The sequence below is a fragment of the Pongo abelii genome, chromosome 8 (genome assembly GCF_028885655.2).
Source record: "Pongo abelii isolate AG06213 chromosome 8, NHGRI_mPonAbe1-v2.0_pri, whole genome shotgun sequence".
NCBI classification, from domain to species: Eukaryota; Metazoa; Chordata; class Mammalia; order Primates; family Hominidae; genus Pongo; species Pongo abelii.
Window position 1 is genome coordinate 69,364,595 of NC_071993.2, and position 16,074 is coordinate 69,380,668.

General features: G+C 41.5%; 1 protein-coding gene and 1 pseudogene across 11 annotated transcripts in view; both read right to left on the bottom strand.

Moving 5' to 3' along the window:
- The window catches only part of ADK (adenosine kinase), a 564,491-nt gene that overhangs the window by 45,270 nt on the left and 503,147 nt on the right, over positions 1–16,074 (bottom strand). The window lies entirely within an intron of this gene.
- Positions 3,795–10,735, bottom strand: LOC129048268 (DNA-directed RNA polymerase III subunit RPC4-like; annotated as a pseudogene).

Here is a 16,074-nt window from a genome sequence, read left to right on the forward strand (position 1 = left end):
AGAGAATGTCCTCATTATTTTTTATTGCTGCATAATAGTCCACTACAGGGATATAGTATAATTTATTTAACCAATCCTTTACTGATGGACTTTTAGGCTATTTTCAATCTTCTATTATCATAAACAATGTCACAAACCATTAATGCTTTTAAACAGACCTTATATTTAATTATTTTGCTTCATAGGTCAATAATATCATTCTAGCTTTATAGAGAGAACTGATAGAAGGAAACTAAATTGTTATACTAACAGCATGAAATATGCCTATATCAAGGAATAGGGAAAAAATGAGAATCCGGAAATGCTTTTCTTTTCACTAGGACACACATATCAGGATATGAGCAAAGACACCCTGCTCAGACTGCCCTAATAAACAGGGCAATAAAACAGATGATGAACTCTGCTAATAATAGAGATTTATAGAACAATCCTAATTAACAAGGACTTTTGAGGCATAAAGAGCTCTGAGTTAATTTAATTTTCTAGTTAACTAAAGAAAAAGCAGAAAGTCTTTTTATTTGGAAATCTTTCTAAATGTATTAATATAATAATATGCCATGACATCCCTGCTTTAATTAGTTTAGTTTATTGAACTGAATAAAATTTTTCTTTGGTAATAGAGAATCCTACAGCACATCTTAATGTCGTTATTCTGAACATCAATTCTTACTGTAGTTCCAAAGGTATAAGTGCTTCCACAAAAAGTAGGAAAAATTAAATGTTCGTGGGAAGTACACTGGATTAGGAGCAAAAAAGCCATAGTTGTAGTCTAGTTTGGGCTTAGCTATTTTATTTAATAAATATTTATTAAGACTCTACCATGTGTCAGGTACTTTATTAGGGACTGGGAATACAGATGTGAATAGGATAAAAACTCTGCTTTTATGAGGCCAACATTCTAGTGGGGATAGACAATACACAAGTAACAAATATATAAACAAGCTAATTTGAGATATATATATATATATATATATATTTTGAAATAGCATCTTACTCTGTTGCACAGGCTGGGGTACAGTGGTGCGGTCTTGGCTCACTTCAACCTCACCTCCTGGGTTCAAGCTATTCTTGTGCCTCAGCTACTCTTAGCTGGGATTACAGGCGTGCACCACTATGCCCAGCTAACTTTTTGTACTTTTAGTAGAGATAGGGTTTCATCATGTTGGCCAGGCTTGCCTTGAAATTGTGAGCTCAAGTGATCCATAATCCACCCGCCTTGGCCTCCCAAAGTGTTGGGATTACAGGCATGTGCTACCAAGCCCGGCCTAATTTGACATATTAATAGGTGCCATACAGAAAATAAAACAGGATGATATGATGAAGTGTGACAAGGGAGGGGAGTTAATTTACACAGGTATTACTTCCTCACTGAGGAGGTGATATTTGAGTTGAGATTTCAAGGGTAAGAAGGAACAAGACATGTGAAGTTCCAGTGGTAGAACATTCAAGTACAGAGGCCCCAGACTAGCAACAAGCTTGGCAAACTAAGACTGCTGAAGCTAAAGAAGGCCACTGTACCTGGAGTATACTGAATGTGGGGGTTTTGCAGGATTTCATTCTATGTAAAATGGGAAACTGTTGGAAGGTTTTAAATAAGGGAGTGATGCAATCTCATCTTTGATATGAAAATATTGCTGGGCACAGTGGCTCATGTCTGTAATCCCAGCACTTTGGGAGGCTGAGGCGGGAGGACTGGTTGAGCCCAGGAGTTTGAGACCAGACAGGGAGACATGGCAAAACTTCATCTCTACCCAAAATGGAAAAATTAGCTGGATGTGGTGGTGCTCATCTATATTCCCAGCTACTCAGTAGGCTGAGGTGGGAGGCTCGCTTGAGCCCAGGTGGTTGAGGACGCAGTGAGCTATGATTGTGCCACTGCTCTCCAGCCTGCGTGACAGAGCAACACCCTGTCTCAAAAGAAAATTATTTTGGCAGCCTGATAGAGAATGGACAATGGACTGGAATGGCAGGGGTTGAGGGTGGGGTCAATAATGCTACTTACCAAGAATCCTTGGGCAAGCCACAATGTAATTTAAACTCAGTGTTATTACCTGAAAAATGAAGATAATATCTGTTCTACCTATTTTCTGTGACTATTATATGGATTAAGTATTAACAGTGTTATAAAAACACCCTGACAATATAAAGACCTATATAATATTATAAGGTATTTTTAGGAGCTTATTTTCTTCAATCAGGTAATAAGTATTTGTTGAACAATAGCTATGAGCTCATTAGATCTCATAGAACAATAGTTATGACACTCTGTTAGATCCTCTGGGGGAGATACAGGAAAAATATTAAGACATGATCTATCTTCTCAAGGAGCTTAGAATCTAGATGGAAAGAGAAACCTAGCATATATCAAAGAATTTGTGAAATATCACACAATGTAATATCTATTATAACTGCAACAGGAGTTCAAAAAAGGGAAAGAACAATATAGTTTAACTGGAGATGCTTTCACGGAGAAGACTGAACTTAAGCTAGGTCTTAAAGATGTGGATAATGAAGAAGAGAGGAAAAGAAAATTGTGTATGTCCCAAGAGGAACAGCGACAGAAGAAAGTTTATATACCAAGTAAGGCAAGAAATAAATCAAGATGGGTGGGATCTAGCCATTTCTAGGGAGACTTTGAAAGCCACGCAAAAGTTTGGATTTGATACATCAGGCAATGGAATGCAATGGTAGTTATCTGAGTGAAAAAGCACTGCATCAAATGCTTTGTATACTTTATCTCATCTAATTCTCACATGAGTAAGGTATCACTAACCTTATTTTATAAATGATGACACAGGCTCACAGAGTTTGTCAACTGCCTAGAGTCCCATGGCAAAGGCAGGAATTTGAGACAAATGAATGAAAGAGAAGTAGTAAAATATGATCCCAAAGTTGTCACTCAAGTAATGTTGCTATGATTTTTCTGAAAAAAGGTGATCATGGAATAAATAGATTTTGATTCATCGTTACACAGCAATTAACTGACATTTAAATTCCCTTAAGCCTGGTACTGATAACCAAATTTGACTAAATTAAGTTGATAAATTCTCCATAGAGAGTAGAGGGAATATAACTGTGGTTAAGTGTATAAGTCAGACTGCTTGGGTTCACATTCCAGATTTGCCATTTACAATCTGGTAATCAAATTCTCCTTTTTTTTTTCCTTTTTTTCTTTGAGACGGAGTCTTGCTCTGTCACCCAGGCTGGAGTGCAGTGGCACAATCTCAGCTCACTGCAACCTCCGCCTCCCGAGTTCAAGTGATTCTTCTGCCTCAACCTCCTGAGTAGCTGGGACTGCAGGTGCGTGCCACCATGCCCAGCTAATTTTTGTATTTTTAGTAGGGATGGGGTTTCACCATATTGGCCAGGCTGGTCTCGAACCCCTGACCTCATGATCCGCCCGCCTTGGCCTCCCAAAGTGCTGGGATTACAGGCATGAGCCACTGCGCCCGGCCTCTTTTTTTTTTTTTTTTTTGAGACAGGGTCTCACTTTGTCACCCTGGCTGGAGTGCAGTGGTGCAATCTCGGCTCACTGCAACCTCAACTTCCCTGGCTCAAGTGATCCTCCTATCTCAGACTCCCAGGTAACTGGGATTACAGGTGCATGCCACCATGCCCAGCTGATTTTTTGTAGAGAAGAGTTTTCGTCATGTTGCCGAGGCTGGTCTCAAACTCCTAGGCTCAAGTAATCCTCCCAACTCGGCCTCCCAAAGTGTTGGGATTACAGGCATGAGCCACTGTGCCAGGCCAATTTTCTCATATTTAAAATAGGAGGCTAGACACGGTGGCTCATGTCTGTAATCCCAGCATTTTGGGAGGCTGAGATGGGCAGATTGTTTCAGCTAATAAGTTCAAGACCAGCCTGGGTAGCATGGCGAAACCCCATCTCTACAAAAAATACAAAAAAACTAGCCAGGTGTGGTGGTGCATTCCTGTAGCCCCAGCTACTCGGGAAGCTGAGGTAGGAGGACGGTTTGGGTCCAGGAGGCGGAAATTGCAGTGAGCCGAGATCGTGCTGCTGCACTCCAGCCTGGGTGATAGAGCCAGATGTTGTCTCAGAAAGAAAGAAAAAAGGAACAATAATAGCATTTGTAGGTACTTATAGGATTTTTGTAAGGAGTAAATTAGTTAATACATATAAAGCACTTAGACTAAAAGTTGGCACATAATAAGCATTCTTTTTTATGATTAAATGGACAAGGATATTATTAATCTTGAAATGAAACTTGTGATGGTTCATACTGAGTGTCAACTTGATTGGATTGAAGGATGCAAAGTATTGATCCTGGGTGTGTCTGTGAGGGTGTTGCCAAAGTCAGTGGGCTGGGGAAGGCAGACCCACCCTTAATCTTGGTGGGCACCATCTAATCAGCTGCCAGAGAATATAAAGCAGGCAGAAAAACATGAGAAGGCCAGACTGGCTTACCCTCCCAGCCTACATCTTTCTCGTGTGCTGGATCCTTCCTGCCCTGGAACGTCGGACTCCAAGTTCTTCAGCTTTGAGACTCGGACTGTCTTCCTTGCTCCTAGCTTGTAGATGGTCTATTGTGGGACCTTGTGATTGTGTGAGTTAATACTACTTAATAAACTCCCATTTATATAGATATATATCTATCCTATTAGTTCTATCCCTCTAGAGAATCCTGACTAATGCAAGACCTTTGAGTATAGGAGATTCAGGTCTCACTTAAAATTGCTGCTTCTGAAGGCATGGTTCTGATCTTGCAGACTACCTGCCTCTACATCATTGTTTGTGGTAAAATCTCTTTGTTCATGTTTGCATCTGATTTTCTACAAATGTTTCAAGTTAATTCCAGTCAAGGTCTTCAGTTCTGAATATAAACATATAAGAGAATGAGTGTTGACTTTGAATACAAAAATAGCTTTCCATGGAAAAATGACCAAGAAAACAATGATAGATGGAATTACTGCTCTAAAACCTTATTTCCCCTTTGTTTAGTGTGTGTGACTGCATTTAAGAAATTTTTTAGAGACAGGATCTCTCTCTGTCACCCAGGCTGGGGTGCAGTGGTGCCATCACAGCTCTCTGCAGCCTTGAGCTCTGGGCTGAAGTGATCTTCCTGCCTCAGCCTCCCAAGTAGCTGGGACCACAGGCATGCACCACCATGCCCAGCTAATTTATTTTTATTTTTTTTATAGAGATGGGCCTCCCTGTGTTGCCTAGGCTGGTTTCAAACTTCTAGGCTCAAGTGATCCTCCCACCTTGGCTTCCCGAAGTACTGGGATTACAAGTGTGGGCCACTGCACCTGACTATATATATCTACATATATATATGCATGTGTGTATATATATATTATATATATGTGTGTGTGTGTATGTGTGTGTATATAATGAATTAACGAGGTTTCTGTTAACTTTAATAGGTTCACTAAATGAAGCATATCACTTTAATCTTACTATAAAGCTGTTCATTTCAACCTGGTCTCTACTTCTTTAAATGTTACATGCTGCACTCTCTTATCTGAAGAACTGGTTTCCAGCCAGACATGGTGGTTCATGCCTGTAATCCCAGAGCCTTGGGAGGCTGAGACAGGAGAATCGCTTGAGCCAAGGAGTTTTGAGACCAGCCTGCACAACAGGCTGTCTCTATAAAAAAAATTAAAAGTCAGCCGGGCATGGGAGTGCGTGCTTGCAGTCCCAGTTACTTGGGAGGCTAACTAAGGTGGGTGGATTGCTTGAGCCCAGGAGGTTGGGGCTGTAGTGAGCCATGATAGCACCACTGCACTCCAGCCTGGGTGACAGAGGGAGATCCTACATCAAAAACAGACAGACAAACAAAAAACTAGTTACCTCTGCTGTTTTAGCTCATAGCTCACTGACCATCTATGGACTGTCTACATTTGGTTAGGTTCCTAACCCTGATTCACTCAGCTGAGCACAGGAAAGGAGCTAGGGCTCAGGGCACAAAACTTGGCTTCCTAGGTAAGAGGAGCTATAGAAAAGGCAATATTTTTTTCTGATAATCGCTAGCATCCAGAACTATGCCTGGTATATTATAGGGGCTCAATAAATATATGATGAATAAACGGAGTAATTTTTCATGAATACAGATCTGATGTTATTCCCCTGTTAAAAACTCTTCAATGGTTCTCTATTGAATGAACTCTTAACTCTAGGATATGAATCCAGCCTATTGTTCAAACTTTATCTTTCCCTGACCAAGAGTAACTTTAGTCAGTTACTCTTTGGTCATACTCACGATGTCCCAAATGTGCCATGATCTTTTATTCTTGTGTATGTATCAAGTCTACATTTCAAATTGTCTTGCACTCTTAGTTCCAAATAAGGCATGTCTTCTTGGCTATAGTCCTTGGCCTCCAAGCAGAACTGATTATTCTCTTTTATGCCATCACTTATAACCTTCACATACTTCCAGGAAGGTATCTATCATAGTTATAATTACTTCTTTACAAATGTCTTCTCAACTAAACTTTGAGCTCCTTATAGGTAGGAATTATGACTTAATCTTATTCCCAGCTCTTAGTACTGTATCTAGTACAGAGTAGGTGCTCAATTAACAATTATTGCTGAATATAATGATTATTCCTACTAGATTTTGAGTTCCTTGAGACTGGTGTATGTTTTACATTTGATTATCTCCCAGAATCTAGTATGGTATGAACTCACTATACATTTTCTGGATGATCTTAAGTAGTAAATAACTGTACTATATTTCTCTAACTTAGTTTAGTAAACCACAGAAGCAAATAAACTCAAGTTTCTAGTTGTCAGTGATCCTGCCATTAGGATTTAATAATTTAGCATTTCTGACGCTTGTATAAAAGTAAATCATGCAATTGCTTGAAATTTAGAGGTGCTATTTCAATAGTGAATAAATTCAACCTTGCACAACCTTTCCCAAAAACCTTTCCGGACCTAACTGTGCTGAACACATTCTGGAAATAATGAAAATATGATTTGATTGGTGCTTTCACTTTCCATCATTCCATCATTTTAAAATGAGGACATATTTATGAGTTGATGAATCTAGATTCAGATCCTGTTTAAAGATAGAAGGCTGACCAGGTGCAGTGGCTCACACCTGTCATCTCAGCCAAGGTGGGAGGAACACTTGAGGCCGGGAGCTCAAGACCAGCCTGGGCAACAAAGCATGGCCCCGTTTCTACAAAAAATTTGAAAACCTGTCCACAGAGGCAGTCTACAGATTAAAAAAAAAAAAATTAGCTAGGTATGGTAGCACATGTCTATAGTTCCAGCTACTCAGGAGGCTGAGGCAGGAGGATCCTTTGAGTCCAGGAATTCGAGGATGCAGTGAGCTGTGATTGTGCCACCGCACCCCAGCCTAGGTGAAAGAATGAGACTCTGTCTCTAAAGCAAAACAAAACAAAACAAAAACCCCAAAACACAGAACGCTCTCATGTGGGACTTTGAATTAACATTTGATTATTTATTTATTTACTTAAAAGGAAACTAACATTCATTGAGTGGCTACTGGTTCTGGCCTTGTGCAAGGAGTTTTCATCTATAATATCCCATGTAATCCTCACGTCAACCCTGTGAAGTAGGTATCATCCCCATTTTTGTCAGATGAGGAACAGGAGGCTCAGAAAGGTTAGATAGTTTGTCCAAGGATACAGAACCAGGAACTGATGAGCTGGGACCCCATGCTTAAGTCTCAGACTCAATCCTTGCTCTCTCTCCTACGCTGCCTCTGGGAGGAAGAAGGGAGCACCAGCAAAAGCTGCAGTCCTCACACTTGCTGTCTGACGGCCCAACAGCCACCCAAAAGCCTGCACCTTCCCACAGATCCTCCCTCCTCCCTTGGGAGAATGCAGTCAATTGAAGAGATTAAGACATAAATACAAAAATAAATAGCATGGACAAGTCCCCAGCAGCAAGGATGTACCATCTTCACACTGTGGGAAGGTCACTGTGCCATTCACAGCTGCTGTGGGAGGAAGCTCTGTGGGCCCTGGGGGAAACTGGGACAATGGCTGCCAAAGGCTGGAGTGGGTGGGCTCAACTGGCCTCTCCTGGGTTGCAGAGATTCGAGAACAAAATGTCTGGAGCAGACAGCAGCCGCCATCCTCCTCCATCTGATCATTTTACCAGTGTTTGTGATCCAAGAGGGATTCAAAATCGGGAGAACACAGAAGTTTGTGCTTCACATGTCCCAGGTCTATCATCTCCCCAGTCCTACTCTCTCCAAGGCCCACAGACACCAGCTCCTTCAGGAAAGAGCAGGCCGTTCCCATGGTCACGTCCAGAGTCACCTTGCCCAGGAGGAGTTGCACCCTTTCGGACTTGCAGATGGGCAGCTTGCCAACCTGACCCTCTGTCAGGTCAGCTAGGGTAGAAGCATTCTCTGCCAGCCTGGCTTCCTGGTCGTTATCCTGCTTGATGAGTACCACCTGTCCGTCCTTGCCCCGTACCTCTGCCTTGATAGGCTTGATGTCCTGGATAGGTGGGTGGCCAGTGAGGCTGTCTGGCAACTGGAGGAACAGCAATTCCTCCTCCTTGGTGAGGCTCAGCTCCCTGGGCAGCTCTGCCACGGGTATGTCCTTCAGGAGGCCCAGGGGTCTTCCTGGCTGCTCTGGAAGGAGCCTGCATCTTGGCCTCCTCCTCCTCATCTTGTAGCTCCTCTTTCAGTTTCACAGTAGGTACACCCACCTCTTCCTTGGGGCCAGCCAGCCAAGATTTAACATCTGGTTCATCATTTTCTTCCTTAAAAAGCCACCCTGAGTGAGCCAGTGGCAGCTGCACAGGCATGTTTCGAGTGTCATTCCTCAGCCCAGGGTCATCGATGAAATTGTCCTTCTCCAGCATGGTGAGATGTTTCATGTCTTCGTCCAACTCTTTCTTCTCTTTTTTGATGTTGACAATATGAGAAGGTCCCATGTCTGACACATTCACTTTCTTATTCCAGTTCCATTTTTCTTCATCATTTCAGCTGGGCCCTTCTCAAAGATGGAGTGGGACTGGATCACTTCTGGGTGGCCTCATCCCTGTCTATGCACCTCTCTGTGTCCATCTCTGTCCCTTTCATGTTTCTCCTTCTTGACGGTTACTTCTTCCTTGGGTTCTTCTGACTGATGATATTTGGGGTGATGGTTTTCTTCTTGACACCCAACCTCAACCCCCAGGGTAAGGTTCCCAGAGCAGATGAAGGGAAGGTGGCCTGGGATGAAGGGGTGCCAGTTGATGCCTGTTGAGCTCCTGGGCTCCAGTCAGGAGAGGTCGGGGCCCTTGCAGAGTGTTGGGTTTGCTCACTGCATTTCCTTCCAACATGTTGCCCAGGTGCAGCTCCACACCACTTGTCATGACTTCACCTGCGAGTAACCTGCTGCCAGCCCTTGGTCTCTGCAACAAGCGGAAGTCTGAATGGCAGGCCCTGGGCCCATATTGGCCTTTTTTTTTTTTTTTTCTATTGAGACAGGGTCTCACTCTTGTCACCCAGGCTGGAGTGCAGTGGTGCAATCTTGGCTTACTCACTGCAACCTCTGCCTCCCGGGTTCAAGCAATCCTCTTGCCTCAGCCTCCCAAGTTGCTGGAACTACAGGCACCTGCCACCACACCCGGCTAATTTTTGTATTTTTAGTAGAGACGGGGGTTTCCCCATGTTGGCCAGGCTGGCCTCGAACTCCTGAACTCAAGTGATCCACCCACCTTGGCCTCCCAAAGTGCTGGGATTATAGGCATGTGCCATTGCACCTGGCCTGAATTAATACTTGAATTGGATCAAACCAGGGCAATCAAATGTATCCTAGTGACATAGGTGGGATTCACCTCATGAGGATGGCATATAAATTCAAGTAATATCTGTATGTATATGATTCTTCTTTATAAAGAGACCATGGACTCTTAGGGCTGGGAGAATAGGAAGAAGCATTTATTAGATAATTTGGACCAAGGCATCATAGTTATAGAAAATACTGAAAGGCCAAACATCAGGTGCTTTCTTTTTAGTGGCCTGGTCCCAATTATTGCAGAAGTAGGACATTATTGGTATTCTAAATGTGACCCTTCTTAAAATCATCTCTCTCCTTCTGAGCACAATGGTCAAGATTTTCAAAATGGATATGTACATACAAAGTTCTTTATTTTTGAAGAAGCAGCTATTTCTAATCATGGACTTTCCATCAGTAAGATTGTTATTTGAATTGTTGATGGTGGCAATGGAAAATATTTAGAGTTTACAAAAAAAAAAACCTGCATTAGATATGAAGGAACCAAAAGTTCCTTTTTTCTTTATGGCATAGAAGAAATCTTAGAGCAAGAAAGCATTTCAGGGATGATAATGCCACAAGGCAATGTCATAGGTTTATACTGAAAGACAAGGATTTTTTTTTTAACGGTGTATACTGTACAATAAAATTAAAGTTCCCTAAAGTATGAAGTCAATTTCAATGGGCATCCTGACAATCAAACACTGATAAAAGTTCTGAGTACTATTTATTGTCCAATAAACTAAACTGGATTCACAGATTACTTGTCTACTTGGAATACAGCAATAAACACCAGTAAACAACCATTTTATCCAATTTAAGCAGAAGTCTTTTCTTTATTGAGTCATTTGCCAATCTCTCTTGCACTTAAAAGCAGATTAAAATGTGTAACATATGGTTAATTACCTGTAAAAACAACAACAACAAAACCTCTCAAGTACACTGATTTTAAAGCTTGGTTGTATTCCTCACCATTGTTTATGAATAGAAGCTGCAGCACCAGGGGAAAAAAAAGTTGCAGAAATACTTTAAGGATCATATGCATGTTATTCCTTATTATTATTAGTATTATTATTATTATTATTATTATTATTATTTTTGAGATGGAGTCTTGCTCTGTCACCCAGGCTGGATAGCAGTGGCATGATCTCAGCTCACTACAACCTCTGCCTCCTCGGTTCAAGCCATTCTCCTGCCTTACCCTCCTATGTAGCTGGGATTAAAAGTGCCCACCACCATGCCCAACTAGTTTTTGTATTTTTAGTAGAGATGGGGTTTCATCATGTTGGCCAGGCTGGTCTTGAACTCCTGATCTCAAGTGATCTGCCCATCTCAGCCTCCCAAAGTGCTAGGATTACAGGCGTGAGCCACTGCACTCAGTCCTCGTGTTCTTCCTTCTGTTAAAGGATCTAAAGTTGAGCTACAGTCTAGCCAGACATATCTGAGGTTCAATAAAGTCTCTGGGCAAAGATACAGCTCTGGGAAAGATTGAATAATCTAAAGAACTAAACCAAAACCAAGAAAATTCAGTCCCTCAATAATAGTGATGGGTAGAAGCAGTTCAGAAACTGAGTTCACACCAGCTTATGAATTGATTATACATTTCTCTTCCCAACTCACCATTCAATGCCTTCATCTTGGTAGTTTGAATGGTGAGTCATGGTGAGAGTATTTACACCATGGAAATTAGAAAACACAACAAACTAAGGCTTGGTTTGCTATGAGCTGACTGTTAAATACATATTAGCATACTGGGTTCCATCTTACTATTAGGCTTTTTTTTTCTTTTTGAGACTAAGTTTCGCTGTATCGCCCAGGCTGGAGTGCAGTGGCGCGATCTCAGTTCACTGCAACCTCTGCCTCCCAGGCTCAAGTGATTCTCCTGCCTCAGCCTCCCAAGTAGCTTGGATTATAGGCGCCCACCACTACAGCCGGCTAATTTTTGTATTTTGAGTAGAGACGGAGTTTCACCGTGTTGGCCAGGCTGGTCTCAAACTCCTGACCTCAAGTGATCTGCCCACCTCGGCCTCCCAAAATGCTGGGATTACAGGTATGAGCCACCACACCTGGCCTACTAGGCTATCTTTAAATTGCTGTTTGGTTTTTTATTTTTGCTAAGCAGAGATTGAAAATACAATTGTTATGTTGATAGTTCTGTAGAAAGTTCTATTGGGTAATGCTGCTATGAATATTTTCATCTAAGAAAGTTCCTGGCCAGGTGTGCTGGCTCATACCTGTTATCTCAGCACTTTGGGAGGCCAAGGTGGGTGGATCACCTGAGGTCAGGAGTTCAAGAGCAGCCTGGCCAACATGGTGAAACCCTGTCTCCACTAAAAATACAAAAATATTAGTTGGGCGTGGTGGTGGGCACCTGTAATCCCAGGTACTCGAGAGGCTGAGGCAGGAGAATTGCTTGAACTGAGGAGGCAGAGGTTGCAGTTGAGCCAAGATGGCGCTACTAGCATAGTGACAAGATCTAGACTCTGTCTCAAAAAAAAAAAAAAAAAAAAAAAGAAAGTTCCTTCATATCCCTCCATAGCCAAATTCCTTCTCAATAAAACAAAAACCAAAAAGCTACTGATCTGATTTCTATCACTGTAAATTAATATTGCCTGTTCTAAATTCAAATAAAAGTAATCATACAGTATATGTTCTTTTATATCCGGCTTCTTACCTCAGCACATTTTTTTAGAATAATGTTTTTGACAGTCATTCATGTGGTTACTCACATCAGTCATCCACCTCTTTTAACTGTCAGTGGTGTGCTGGAGCCTGCTCAGATTGGCTAATGAGAATTAATTCTGCATATACAAAGCTCTTCTCAAATCTACATTCAGTGACCTCACATTGATGGTGGGAGTATTTAAACCATGAAACAATTGCTATGAATCTATGTTCTTTTTTCCTGAAAGCCAGTCATAAAACATTTGCTAACATATCACTGATTCTGTTTTAAATAACTTTCGTCAACAGTGATTAAAAAAAGAAAGAAATGTTGGTTTGCAGCATCAGGATCTGTTTAGGCAGGAAAGGACAGGGAAGGGTAACTGTTATCAGTTCAAAAATGTAGCTGCATAATACAACCCCTTAAGTTTTCTCCTTTGGCTTACAACTAGCTGAATGGGACAATTTTCCAAACAAGAGAGTAGAATGTCCTTTCTGAAATTTTTCATCTGGGATTTCTTCATTTGACTCAAGTGTCTATCAAAAAATTTTAAAGAAGGAAACATTCTTCCTATGTTTGGGATGTCACTAGACAAACCAGTTCTCCGTAATTCGGGATTGCCAATGCCTATTAGATTAAGAAGAATGGCACAAACCTATTAAAAAAAAAATTAAGACCCTGTGTCAAAATAGGCCATATTTGTTATCCAATACTATACGGAATTTTGGCAATTCCACTCAGAACTGGTTCTAAACTATCCCTAGCTGATGCCTCCATATCCCCCCCACCACCCCAAATATCATTCTAAATGCCTACAGCTCTTCTTAAGCTACATACTAATTGTAACTCTCAGAGAAAACAGAAGCCATTAGGTGTCAAGTCTTTATACTTTGCTAGTTATGTTGAACAACTAATAGTTTTCCATCAAACAATATCAAACAATACAAGAATCAGTATTTTTGTTTCTGAGAATGAAAGAAGATGGGAGATAATTCATTTTAGGGACATTACATCATACAGCTTTAGAGGATACTATTTATATTCTAGTCTATGCAAATGGCACCTGCTAGACTTGGCCTGTTCACAGATCACAATACTATTTTAACTTCCTCAGATGACCCAGACACCATATACAAACTGGGCATGATATCGCTGTCAGTACTGCAAGGTTGGTGTCATTAATTGTGTGTGGTATGTGAAGTCTCAACACTGGTTACACCTAGGCACAAGAAATATGTGTTGTGCTAGTTAATCTTGGAAAAAACAAAGTAATGCCAAAAAGTCTCTATTTTTAATGTACTGACAAGCTGTGCTAGTAGTACCCCAAAGAAATAAAAGAAGCAACAACTCCCTCCCAGCCCAGATATCAGTTTGTTCATCTATTTTAATACCTCATTTTAGATAATATAAGTAAATGTTCTATGTGAGCTGTAAAGCACAACATTAGGTATTAGCAATTATTATTATTACTTTTTTTGAGACAGAGTCTCACTCTGTTGCCCAGGCTGGAGTGCAGTGGCGAGATCTTGGCAGCCTCCACCTCCCGGGTTCAAGTGATTCTCCTGCCTCAGCTTCCCGAGTAGCTGGGACCACAAACGCCGGCCATGACACCCAGCTAATTTTTGTATTTTTAGTAGAGACAGGGTTTCACCATGTTGGCCAGGGTGGTCTTGAACTCCTGACCTCAAATGATCTGCCTGCCTCAGCCTCCCAGAGTGTTGGGACTACAGGCATAAGCCACTGCACCTGGCCAACAATTACTTTCTATAATATTTCACCACAGTGCCCTCTGATAAGGGGGAAAGCCCATGTTCTGATTAGCTTAATCTGAAAATCTAGGATCTGAGGGGAAAGTTCACATTTCTGATAGCAATGGCAATACTCTAAACACGCTTTGAGATTGAAGAGAACATACACTGGACCATATAGGAGTCTTCTACTCCTCACAATCAGGTATCTTGGTTTTGAAGGGATGGAGACAGAAATATCTTTTAGACCTTCAGGAAAGTCATGGGGACAAGCATTCATATTTTTTGAGCTTAAATGTGGCTGGGAAATCTGAAAATGTGAACATCTTATCTAGCATTTCCCAACACTAGAATGTCACTCTAGACATCAGATAGCTCTTCCTTCTTGACTATACATTAAAAAATTTAGTGGGAAGAAATGGAGACAATTGTTGAAACTTAGCAGGAAGCCTACCATATTAAATACTTAAATATTAGTCGATTGACTGACAGAATTTGTTTTTGTTTTTTTTTTGATATAGAGTCTCACTCTGTCGCCCAGGTTGGAGTACAGTGGTGCAATCAAGACTCACTGCAGCCTCAATCTTTCAGTCTCAAGCAGTCCTCCCACTTCAGCCTCCTGAGTACCTAGGACGACAGGTGCTTGCCATCATACCTGGCTAATTGTTTTAATTTTTTGTAGACAGGGTCTCCCTATGTTACAGAGGCTGGTCTTGAACTCCTGGGCCCAAGTGATCCTCCCACCTTGGCCTCCTAAAGTGTTGGAAATACAGGGGTGAGACACTGTGCCCGGCTGACAGTAGAATTTAAAAGACTTCTAAGCTAGCAATTAAGTGTATTTTCTAATAATCTAATTTTTATATACTACTTTAACAAAAATAGAGAAAACTTCATTATTTCTTATTTTATTTCTTTTTTTGTTTTTTAAGATGGAGTCTCGGTCCGTCATCCAGGCTGGAGTGCAGTAGTGCGATCTTGACTCACTGCAAACTCCACCTCCTGGGTTCAAGTGATTCTCCTGCCCCCGCCTCCAGGGTTCAAGTGATTCTCCTGCCTCAGCCTCCCGAGTAGCTGGGACTACAGGTAGTGCGCCAGCATGCCCAGCTAATTTTTGTATTTTTAGTAGAGACGGGGTTTCACCATGTTGGCCAGGATGGTCTTGATCTCCTGACCTCATGATCCGCCTGCCTTGTCCTCCCAAAGCGCTGGGATTATAGGTGTGAACCACTGCGCCCTGACCTATTTCTTATTTTCTTAGTGGTTACTATGGCAATTACAATTAAAATCCTAAATTCATAACAATCTAGTCTGAATTGTTACCAACTTAGCCTGGACAGTATAAAAAACCTTGCTCTTATACAGCTCTGTTCCCCTCTTTATGTTGTTGTTATAAATTACATATTTTACATGTGTTTCCATTAACATAATTATTGTTTTAGGCATTTTTCTTCTTTTTTTTTGAGATGGAGTCTCGCTTTGTCACCAGGCTGGAGAGCGGTGGTGTGATCTCGGCTCACTGCAACCTCTGCCTCCCAGGTTCAAGCGATTCTCCTGCCTCAGCCTCCCGAGTAGCTGGGACTACAGGCGTGTGCCACCACATCCAGCTAATTTTTGTATTTTTAGTAGAGATGGGGTTTCACCATTTTGGCCAGGATGGTCTTGATCTCTTGACCTCATGATCTGCCTGCCTTGGCCTCCCAAAGTGCTGGGATTACAGGCGTGAGCCACCGCACCCGGCCTAGGCATTTTCCTTTCATGAATGAAAGAAGAGTTACAAACCAGCAATACTGGTTTTTATATTTACTTATGTAGATACCTTTACAGGAGTTCTTTATTTCTTTATGTGGCTTTGAGTTACTGTCTAGCATTCTTTCATTTAATCCTGAAGCATTCCCTTTTAGCATTTCTTGTAGGACAGGTCTATTAGCAATAAACCTCTTTAACTTTTATCTG